This window comes from Phyllostomus discolor, chromosome X, assembly GCF_004126475.2.
Source record: "Phyllostomus discolor isolate MPI-MPIP mPhyDis1 chromosome X, mPhyDis1.pri.v3, whole genome shotgun sequence".
In the NCBI taxonomy this organism is placed as follows: Eukaryota; Metazoa; Chordata; class Mammalia; order Chiroptera; family Phyllostomidae; genus Phyllostomus; species Phyllostomus discolor.
The window spans coordinates 26,032,518-26,043,707 of NC_050198.1; the positions used below are offsets into that span (position 1 = coordinate 26,032,518).

An 11,190-nucleotide genomic window follows, 5' to 3' on the forward strand; every position below is an offset into this window, starting at 1 on the left:
GAGGGATCAGGTAGGGAGAAAAATACAGAGCGTGAAGGAAAATCCTTTTCCTTCTGATATCCACCAGGCTTCTCAAAACGTTCCTACAGAGTGTGAAGTTTCAACCTTCCCTGGAATCCTCAATTTCCTTTTCAGAGCAGATACAGAGCGAAGTCCAAAACACAGAGTTCCAGAATAATATACAGGTAGAAGCATTCTCTTGCACCAATGCGTCCACTGGTGCCTCCCAGAGACATGTTCCTTCAGGTCCGGTCTCTTGGCAGAGACATGCCCCTTTTTGCCTCTGGCTGAAACACTCGTCAGCCCCAAATGACCCTTCCTGGGTCCTGAGTGGCAAAGGCATTCTCCCCAACCGGTTATAGACGACCTTTCCTAGGTCCCCAAATACAGGTTTCTGATCAGAAACACCAATGGCAGAGACTTGCTCTCTTCCGATCCAGTCTCATGGCGGAGACATGCCCCCTTTGCCCCTGGCTGAAACACTTGTCAGCCCCAAATGACCCTTCCTGGGTCCCGAGTGGCAAAGGCATTCTCCCCAACTGGTTACAGGTGACCTTCCCTAGGTCTTCAAAGTACAGGTTTCTGATCAGAAACAAAACCAATGTGAGAAATTTGCTCTTTTCCCACGAAACCGGCAACAGGTAGTATAGGTTTCCCTTACTCCAGGTTTAAAACTTTCACAACCTTTACACATAATTTTCACATCCAGATTTAACCATCAATCTCTTTTAATCCTGGCTCCTTTCCCACACTGGGAAGGACTATACTTAAACTCAGTACTTAAACTCAGCATGTGGCAGCTAAAAGTCTCTAACACTGCAGGTACCTTCCACTAAAAGTCCCTAGATTCGCAGGGACATCCTGCAGCTTTCTGAAACTTAGACCTTGCAAACACCCTATAAATCAGATGGTCACCTTTGGACCTGTTCATGACCTTCAGACCCAGAGCCATTCCTATCAGAACCAGTTACACAGAGAACCTGACTGATGCAATGCCAACACAGCAGCAGCACATAGCCCATAATGTGAAGAGAGCCCTTAGCCCACCACCTTGTCCAGTTCCAAGATGGCTGCGTCCATGCATGCTGGGTCATCCAAGATGGCGGCGCCCATGCACAGCCCACCCTCCACGGTGGGGAACTCACGTGGCTCATCCTCCATTTTACCCAAAATGGCGACACACCCACATGGTTTGCCATCCGAGCCACACCATACATGCAAGCTCGGCTTACAGAGCCTAGGGGTTTGCTTCCTCCCCAAACCTGAGTATAGGTTCCCTTACTGCCACCTGGGCTCACCGAAACTGTAAATGAGCAGATAGGGGCAACCTGGGAGCAGCATACCAACCAAACTATTATCCACAGCTCCATTATTCCAAAACGGTATTCAGAAACCAGTTTTCAACCAAACCGTTTTCTCATTTCTGCTCCCTCCCTGTTTTGTTTCCTTTCCACCTTTCCAGGCGTGATAGGTGGCCGATGCCCTCAGGAGGAGTGCAGAGAAATTCTCGAAACTGGGAAAACTCCGAAGTCTCACTCTCTCGCGCTTGAGGGGGTTGGTCTGCCACGGACAATTATCGTCCCATCTGGGTCGCCAAAAACTGTTACAGAACACACAAGGGGGGGGGCCTGGGACGATATACTGTTATTGAAAGAAGGCCCCGGGTCCGTTATGTCCACCGCCAGAGGAAAGACGTCTCTCAATGCCAGAGATTTGTGAAAAGGAAAGGAAACGTTTATTTAATGCTATATACAAACTTAAAGTAGTGACTAATGTCTTCACCAAAATCCCAAAGTCCCTTAAAACACCCACAAACACACAGTCCTTCCTTCCTTCCCCCTTTGCCCAGTCCAGAGTACCGTATCTCCTAAAGCTGCAGGGGGAGGGGTCCCTACTCTGGCAAAGGCACGTGGTCCTCTCTTCCCGGACCACGGGAGTCCCCACTCTGCCAGAGCCGCGTGGTTCTCCCTCTCAGGGCTGCAGGAGTCTACACTCTGTCAAGTCCGCGTGCTTCTCCTTCTCCTCTCAGGGCCAAGGGAGTCTTCACTCTGCCAAAGCTGTGGGGTTCCCTCTTGCAGGGCTGCACATGGCTCTCCCCCCCTCCAATGGCTGCTGCGTCTCGGTTTAAATCCCGGCGCCAATCTTCCTCTGAAGCCCCATTTCCGGCTCCTCTCACAATTGGCTACAGCTGCCAGATTCTGGGCAGGTGTGGCCCTGTGGTGTAGAGCCAATTATCTCCAGGCTCTTCTGGATCTTATTACAGATCCCTATTTGAGGCTACCCTCTTGGCTGCACCCTGTTACATTGTGACTACTTCAACCAATAGAGAAAGCATGGCAGGAGTAATGCTGTGCAACTTCTGATGCTGGGTTCTAAAAAGCAATGCAGTTTCTCTCTTGTTTTCTAGGATGCTTGTGTTAGAGCTACAAGTCCCTATGTAAGAAGTTTGGCTGCACTATGGAGGCTTTAGTGTGATGAAGCACAAGCTGCATCCAGGGGCCACGTGTAAGTGTTATAGTGGAATCTCAGCTGAGCTTCCTTCAGACAGCCAGTATCAATTGTCAACCATGTGAATGGCCATCTTGGATGTCTGGCCCAGTGTAGCCTTCAGATGACTGCAACTATAGCTGACATCTGCTTGCAACCACATGACAGAGCCCAAGTGATACAAATTCTCCTTCTAAATTCCTATGGGTTTAACATAATTATTGTTTTATGCAATAAGTTCGAGAGTTGTTATTATACAGCCATAGTAATGGAAAGTGTCCCCTCTGGCTATGACATTCATTCATTCTCTCCCTCTGTTCTTCTATCTGTCCATCCAATTCCTCTATCCAGCCAGAATTTTTAAAGATCTGACTCTCCACAGAACTGGGGCCTCAAAGATGAATCAGTCATTGCCCATGGCCTTGCAAAGCTTTTAGAGCATATGGGAAAGGGAAAATCAGCATGCATAAAACCAGACCAAACCACAGGAAACATTTTAAAGAGTGGCAAGAATGCAGGGCAGCAAGTTTGTAAACTCTGCTTTAGGAACAGAGCAGAGTTTAAATCTGATTGCTGACTAAGACAGATAAGGTCCTGACTCTTGTGAGTGGATATCCTAATGGAGCATATAATCAATAAAGGAATAAACAAACTGAGAAAACATATTGGCAATGAGGAAAATGGGGTGGAGTGGGTAAGGCTGGGCCATGGGAAGATAATTATAAGGTTGAAGTAAAGTCCAGGTGAAAGAAGAGGGGGAAGAAGACTGGGGTAAAAGAGGATAGAGGGAAGGCTGACAGGACAGCCAAACAGGAGGGACATTAGACTGGGTTTGGCAATCAGTTGGAGAGGGTGGCTGGGTTGGTTGGTCCACATTATTCCTGTGCTGTTCCACCTCTTGGTTGGAGGGCATTTTGCCCATCCAAGGGGCCATCCTTGGAGTCTCCTCACTCACTTCCATATCAGAACTTGTCTTTGGGAAAGATTCTGACAAAGTTATTCACAAGAAGGTGCCAGTGATCAATAATAATGTTTATTGTGGTGTTTTTCCCCCATGGGGCATCAGTTATATAACATTTGAATGAAAGAAATGAAGCCTTAAGGGTTAGAATATCTGGGATTGACAAAAGGGGTGTTGCATATGAGTCAAGTCAGCCTGAGACAAAAAGGAGTGAATGCAGCAGAGTTACATGAGAGACATCCAAAATCCCTTCCCCTTCTTTCTCTGGGTTTCTGCAATTCTTCTCCCTGCTTCTCCCTGTGGCTCTGCAGCACTCTTCTGTGTTTCTTGTTGAATGGCCTTTTCTGCATCTCTGAGCACATGGGCCAAATATGGCAGCCCCAAATGGTATCTTTGCCCCTAAGTTTGTATCCCCTTATGTCCACCACCCATAGTTAACTACTGAACCAGTTGGGTCCAATTTCCAAGTTTTGGTGAAGAGACTGTAGCCCAGCTTGGAGTTAAGTTTCTGCTAAGTTTCTACTAAGCTGTGGGCAGGCTTGGTCAATCAGGAAAGGGTTACCTGGGCAAGTCTTCTCTGAGCAAGCCCTGAATAGAAAGGAGATATTAGTCACTTCTATTACATTAGAGGTGAGCTTTTGGGTGCAAGGCACCCCAGGATGCAGTTATATCTGATATCTGATATATCATAAGGCTGAATTTGTCTTCAGTAACCTTTCTGGAGACTACTGGCAGCTATTGCTAGAAACATCCTTCCCTTAGCTACACTCTTCCAAAAGGAGGTGAAAAAGATCAGTGACAGCTGGTGGTTTGCTTTTATTCTTTTAAGTCTTGGATGATTGTAGTTGTCTGTTAATTAGCCTCCAGGAAAGCCCTCCTTTACTTTGATTCCTGTGATGGACCCATGAGCATTTAAGCCTGCAAATGGTAGCACCTCCACTACAATTTTGCTTGTCCTGTTTTCCTAGAAGTTAAGGTAGATGCATCCATTGTTAATTCAGTTGCTTCAATAAAGAAGAGAGTGGTGTTCCTAAGAAAAATTCTGCCCACTCAAATCTCGGAGAGGGTCAAGGCACTACTAGCCTGCATTGATCATCTATTTTATGCCTGGCACCATTCCAGGAATACTTCTGCCAACCACTTTATTAATCTCATATCAATGATGTGATACTCAGCAGAGAGAATCCCATGTAGTAGGTGAGTTTGTAACCTCACAGCTTCTTATCTAGATCTTAATCTTTTTTTTTTTCTGTACATGGAATCATTAAGTATGAAGTTAAGGCACAGGGCTGTTGGATTCATTTTTTAAAAAGCAACACAGCATGACTATATTACAAAAAAAAAATCCATCCCTAGAATACTTTGGTACTTCTAAACAGGGATTATTTCCATGCATGAAGGGTTTTGTATGAGAAGTAGTTTGGAAGCATAAGGGACCAGAAGAAGGGAAACCTCAAATGGAAGGTTTGAACTTAAGTTTTCTTCTGAAGAGCTCTACATTTTAGTATCTTGCCTCTTGGAATGGAAGAATTCCTTTAATTGGCTTCAAATAGCATCTTGCACAGTAGTGTGTACTTTCTCAGGTTGACTAAACATTGTTAGGTTGCTGAAATGGAATTCCTAGTCATGTTAGAAACTTCCAGGATTAATCTCTAGTTTCCTACACTGGTGAGCCTGCCAGGAGAAAGGTGAGTAGGAAGTATTGGTGTTGGTATTTAATCCAAAGGGTGTAAATGACTGGCATACCTGTAGCCATAATAACAGATTGCTGAACTTTATTGACCACATCAATAACACAAGTCATCTTATTTGGTTTTCACAATGATTCTAAAATTTAAGTGATGTTATTCTAGCTTTAGAAAGAAGGGAGCTCTAGATTCAGAAGTTAAGTAGTAACTTGCTCTGGGGAAGTATGGTAGTGCAGTTTAAGGCACATAGATTCAAATCCTGGCTTATGGCTTCTTAGGTGTGGGATCTTATCTCCAGGTTTCTCATTACATTTTTATAGTGCAAAAATAGTTATGGTGAAAGTCACATATTTCATAGTGTTTAGGTGAGGATGAAATAAAACCCTGTATGTTTGGCTCCTGCTCTGACTGCCCCATAAGGCCACACAGCTCACAAGTGGCAGGTCTTGAACTTGAACCCAAAGCTGTTGAAATCACACCATGCAACATTCTACACTACTTGCCATGGGCAGATTTTGATTCCAAAATGAAGATAGACTGATGTTAATAAAAATTTTGGAGGTTTGGAGTCAGCTCCTAAGTTTAGCTAATGGGTTATATTTCCTCTCCCCCATACACCCACACACATATATTTATCTGAGAACATTTCTGTATAGATTTAAGGATAATTCTGTTAGAATGGGGCAAAAGGAATTATACCATGATGTGGAATGTACACTTATTGATAGATGTTAGTTACGTTAGGCAATCCTTTTGTTCTTATTGTTTTTCTTCATAAATCAACTTCACTGGTGCATGATTTACATATAATAAAATGCATTCATTTTAGATTTGATAAATTTTGATAAATGTATACATTTGTGAAACCACCACAATAATTAAGCTATGAAGTATTCTCATCATCCCTGAAAGTTTTTTCATACCTCTTTGTAGTCAATCCCCCCACTCCCATCCCTAGTTAACCACTGATCTGCTTTCTGTCAATATACAATCTGCCTGTTCTAGAGTTTCATATAAATGAAATCATACAATTTGTACTCTTTTGTTTCTGATTTATTTTGTTTGACACAGTGTCTGAAATTCATCTATGTTATTCTGTGTATCAGTAGTTAGTCATTTTTTTGGCTGTGTTGTATATTCTTGTATGTATATGCCCACATATTTACCCATTCATCCTGACGGACAATCAATCATTGAACAAAAGTTAGGGCTGGAGAGAACCATCTTAGTCATTGGCAACTGGGACCCCCTCCCTGGGTCTTGGGCTTTAGAGGACCTCCCTTTGACCCTACTCCAGTCACATCCGTCCCCATGAGATGAAATGGCTGTGGGGTCAAAGGGATATGACTATCTATAACCCTTGCCTAGATATACAGAGCCAGACAATCCCCTGCCCAATGTCTCTGAGGCTGCTGCTGGGGCCTGCATCAGCCTTTCCCTTGCATCAATCCTCCTATGGTAGACAGTTGATATAGACTAAAAGTTTGTGTCCACCCCAAATTCATATGTTGAAACTTAATCCTCAATGTATTTAGAGGTGGAGACTTTGGGAGGTAATTAGGTCATGAGAGCTCTGCCATCATGAATTGGTTTAGTGTCTTATAAATGGGGCCCCAGACAGCTCCTTTGCCTCTTCTTCTATGTGAGGACACAGTAAAAAGATGGTCATCTATGAACCAGGAATCAGGCTCTCACCAGGTATCAAAGTTGTCAATGCCTTGATTTTGGACTTTTTAGCTTCCTAAACTATGAAAAATAAATTGCAGTTGTTGATAAGCCACACAGTCTACAGTATTATTTTAAAGTTACCCAAATGGAGAACGGTGTTACAGCCTCAAGCCTGAGAAGTGGCTGTCTTCAGGGGGAGAGGGGTCGTGAGGGGTAGAGGGTATAGGGAGAATGCAGAAACCTTGGATGTGCAGGCTGAGCTGTCCATGCTCATGCATGCAAGACTCCTCATGAGAAGGGAAGAGGGGATGTGCTGCAGGCTGGAGGCCTTTATTTGTATTTATTCCCCAGCTCACAAATGATAGTGGTGGGCATGTGGCCATAGGAGCAGGAACAGAAGGCAGGAAGAGATTCTCAAGAAGAAATAAAAATTGTAAAGACACAGAAAACCAATTTTAAGGGTCACAGAACAGAGGGTTTAGTATCAGAAATGATTTTAGATTTCATGTTCTCACATTCTTTAACTTCACAGATGAGAAAACAGGTTAAGTGACTTCTCCAAGGTCACACAGCTAGTTAGTGGAAAAGTCAAGATAAGAAGTGATATTTTCTAATTCTAAGCCAGAGCTCTTTTAATAATGTATATAGAAGAACAGTGGTCTTTAAACTCTTTCATTTGCATACCCCTAAATTATTTTTGTTAAACTGTGAACCCCCTCCATATATTTAAAGTTAACTCTTTAAATGTTTAAATCATAACTTAACTAATTGCAAAGAATTTGATTTCCAATGTATTACAAATATTGTAATTTACATCACACTTAGAAGGAGAATCTGAGCTACGGTCCCAGCCTGCCCTGTGTGGGCCAATGAGAGCAAATCCAGTGACTCACCTCTACCATGATAACTCCTTGATGGCTCTCCCCCCACATAAGCTCACACCTGGCTTGACAGGGTGGCAGAAGTGGCACCGTCAGGGTGTAGGAGGGTGCAGCCAGGGGGCCCCCAAAAGAAGGACTTATAATGGGGTTAGAACTCAAGGTGTCCAGGAAATATTAGAAAGATATATAGGATGTCCTCACCCTCCACCACAGGTGTGAGTTGGGGGAAGGGGCACATGGAGCAGGGCCATTGAGAGCTGTTTTGCATAGCAACAGCTTTTCAGCTAACCTCTAGCATGGTCATTGAACACATCTATAACATTTAACTGGTTGCATAGATATGTTAAACAGCTGTGGCCATGCTCTGAGCCAGGGGGATAGAAGGAACTTCCCCCCAAGATGTAACTGGGAGGCAACTCCCCCTAGTTACAGTGCCTGTGTGAGAACTTGGAGGTGATTGGCTCCACGACATGGGGCCACCTCTGCGCAGACTCATGATGGAGCCCAGTAAAGCTGGAAGGATATTTAAACCCAGATTTGGTGGCCATTGAAGAGAGAACTATGCAGTTTTGGCTGAGTGGAAACTCCTGCAGTCATGCAAGGAGAGGGACCATGCAGCTGTGGCAGTGGGGAGAACCACATGCTTTGGCCAGAGTGGGGGGACCCCCCCAGCAGCCATGAGAAGAATCACCACGTGGCTTTAGCAGAGAACCACCACACAGCTTTAGCAAAGAATCACCATGCAGCTTCAGCAGAGAACCACCACAAGGCTTTAGCTGGAGATCCCAGCAACACAGCTGATGGTGCTGGGAACCAAGGGAGGCCTACTAGCTGAGCATGGATTACTGGGAAGAACTTAGAGCTGCCTGAGCCATGGACTTCTATTTCTTTACTGTATCTGGGGGAGATACGGTACCCCAGACTGGGCAAAGGGGGGAAGGAAGGACTGTGTGTGTTTGTGGGTGTTTTAAGGGACTTTGGGATTTTGATGAAGACATTAAGTCATTACTCTTAAGTCTGTATAACTTGAATAAATAATTCCTTTCCTTTTCACCAGTCTCTAACATGGAGAGCTATAATTCTCTGGCGAAGGGAAAGGTGAACCTAGTACAGGGGGACCCCAGAAGAAATAAGGGTCAATTTGGTAGCATTGTGGGCCCTCTTCCTTAGTGGCCAATCAGGGAGAATCATGGGAGACCACATGTGCAGTAGCTTTAAAGTAATACAACTACTTGTACATGCACAGTAAGAGCCCAACAAAACTAGCTAGGAAGGATCCGCCCTATAAGAATAGAGTCCCTCCACCCCATGAGGTCAATCTCTGCTTGGAGTTGGCCTGCCCCCATGTTCTCTGCTATGAACTCTGGGTGTTCAGTTCAATTCTTTGTCCCGATCACTAAGAACCTGGTTACCTGTGCCCACCTGTGACAAGGGGACTCCGACTACTGGGAGGTGGACACGTTCTCTGTGGAAGACCTGGTGTGGAACATGGGAGTGTCAGCACCGAGGGCAGGGACCACTGGGAAGCTGAGGACGAGGATGAGGACACTACAGATAACTGGGATGGTGATGATGATGATGAAAAAAAGGGGAAGCAGAAGTAAAACCAGAAGTAAAAATTTCAGAAAAGAAAAAAATAACAGAGAAGATAAAAGAGAAGGAATGGCAACAGAAAAAAGTCAAGAAGAAATTAAAAAGCAGTTAGAAGAACCTAAAGAAACTAAAGTGCTAACTCCAGAAGAACAATTAGCAGATAACTGAGGCTAAAGAAATTACAGGAAGAATTAGATCTTGCATTAGCAAAAGAAACTTTTGGTGTTATTAATACAGTTTATGGAATAGATGCTGTGAACCCATCTTCAAGAGATGACTACACAGAGTTTAGAAAGTTACTAAAAGATAAAATTACATAATATGAAAAGTCACTATATTATGCCAGTTTTTTGGAAGCCTTAGTTCAAGATGCATGTATTTCATTGGAAATTGATGACTTGAAAAAGATTACCAATTCATTGACTGTGCTTTGTAGTGAGAAACAGAAGCAAGAAAAGCAAAGCAAAGCCAAAAACAAGAAGAAAGGTGTGGTTCCTGGAGGGGTATTAAAGGCCATTATGAAAGATGATCTGGCAGATTATGGTGGTTATGATGGAGGATATGTACAAGACTATGAAGATTTCATGTGACATTTTATCTCCTCTGGTGTCTTCTTTCTGTTGCCCACAATCCCTTCAACATGTAGCACAACTTGCTTTCCTTTCAGTTCTGCCAAATGCAACAATCAGAAGTGCAGTATCTTTTGTGCTGGTTATTTAACCCCTTGATGCTTAGGTGCTAATGTGCAAATGAGGGAACTTGGAGCTTGCTGCCAGGGGGTTAAAACTGGGAACTTCAGTTGCTACTAAATCATAGTTGAAAAAATGAACAAACAAAAAGCTAATAATGTTGTCATTGTTGCTATCTGATTCTTAGCAGCAGTCACTAAATTATAAAGGGGTTGCAACATGACAAAAAATTGTGTAGTATTGACCAGCACTGTTCAGTAATACAGCTTTAACCACACCTCCTTGACTACTTCATAACTTATCAAGAAAAATGGTTTGCAGCAAGGTTATGTGGTGTGCACTTAGTATTAAGATTGCTTTGTCTTAAAATGAAGCATGAGGATATTAGATATACATTGTGAAGAAGACTGCTTATCTCAGAGTTAAGATATGGCAGCTGAAATGCACTAGTTTGGTATTCAAAAGTTAAATGAATAAAAACCCTCAACTTTGAAGCTGAAGAAGGTAAACCTCTCCATTTTTTCATTATAAGTTATGGAATCTCTTGAATGCAGACTGCCTAGTTTATCAGACTATTCTACTGATGAAGTGCTTTGGATGGGGGAGGGAAACCCTACCTGTTTTATTTGCCTGATTTGAATGTCCGAGAAACAAATTTTTGTTTTCCTAGGCTGTGATGGAACAACTTTAAACAGGATTTTGGCATTTCCTTTCCTTTATAAAACATGCTCAGCAAGATGCACCGGTTAACTACAGTTTGGTAAATTGTTACATTAACAATTATGACATCTTCAGTGTTTTATAAAGCAAATGATTTAATAAAATCACTATTGTGAGGACTAAAAAAAAGAAGTGGAATTTAAATACCATAGCCATTTGATACCCATTAACACCTATTTAAAAAACAAATGAACAAGCTTTTCCTTAATAGAAAGAAATTTTACATCATTTCCTTTCCTCTTTGAACTTGAATTTTCTTTCTATCCTGGTATACTTTATACTTGAAAGATTTTTATTTATTACTCTACTGTAATTTCCTGCACATATGCTAACACACACAGATTGAAACTATACATTGCCATTTTCTGTGTCCTTACATTCATTTATTAAATAAGTATTTATTGAATGCTTATTGTGTCCCAGATATTGTCCTAGGTGCTATTCTAGTAAACAAAACAGACAAAAATCCCTACCCTTATGGAACTTACTTTATGGTGAAGGAG

General features: G+C 42.8%; 1 pseudogene; it reads left to right on the top strand.

Moving 5' to 3' along the window:
* Positions 1-1,066: 1,066 nt before the first annotated feature.
* Positions 1,067-10,096, top strand: LOC114505681 (annotated as a pseudogene).
* Positions 10,097-11,190: the final 1,094 nt, after the last annotated feature.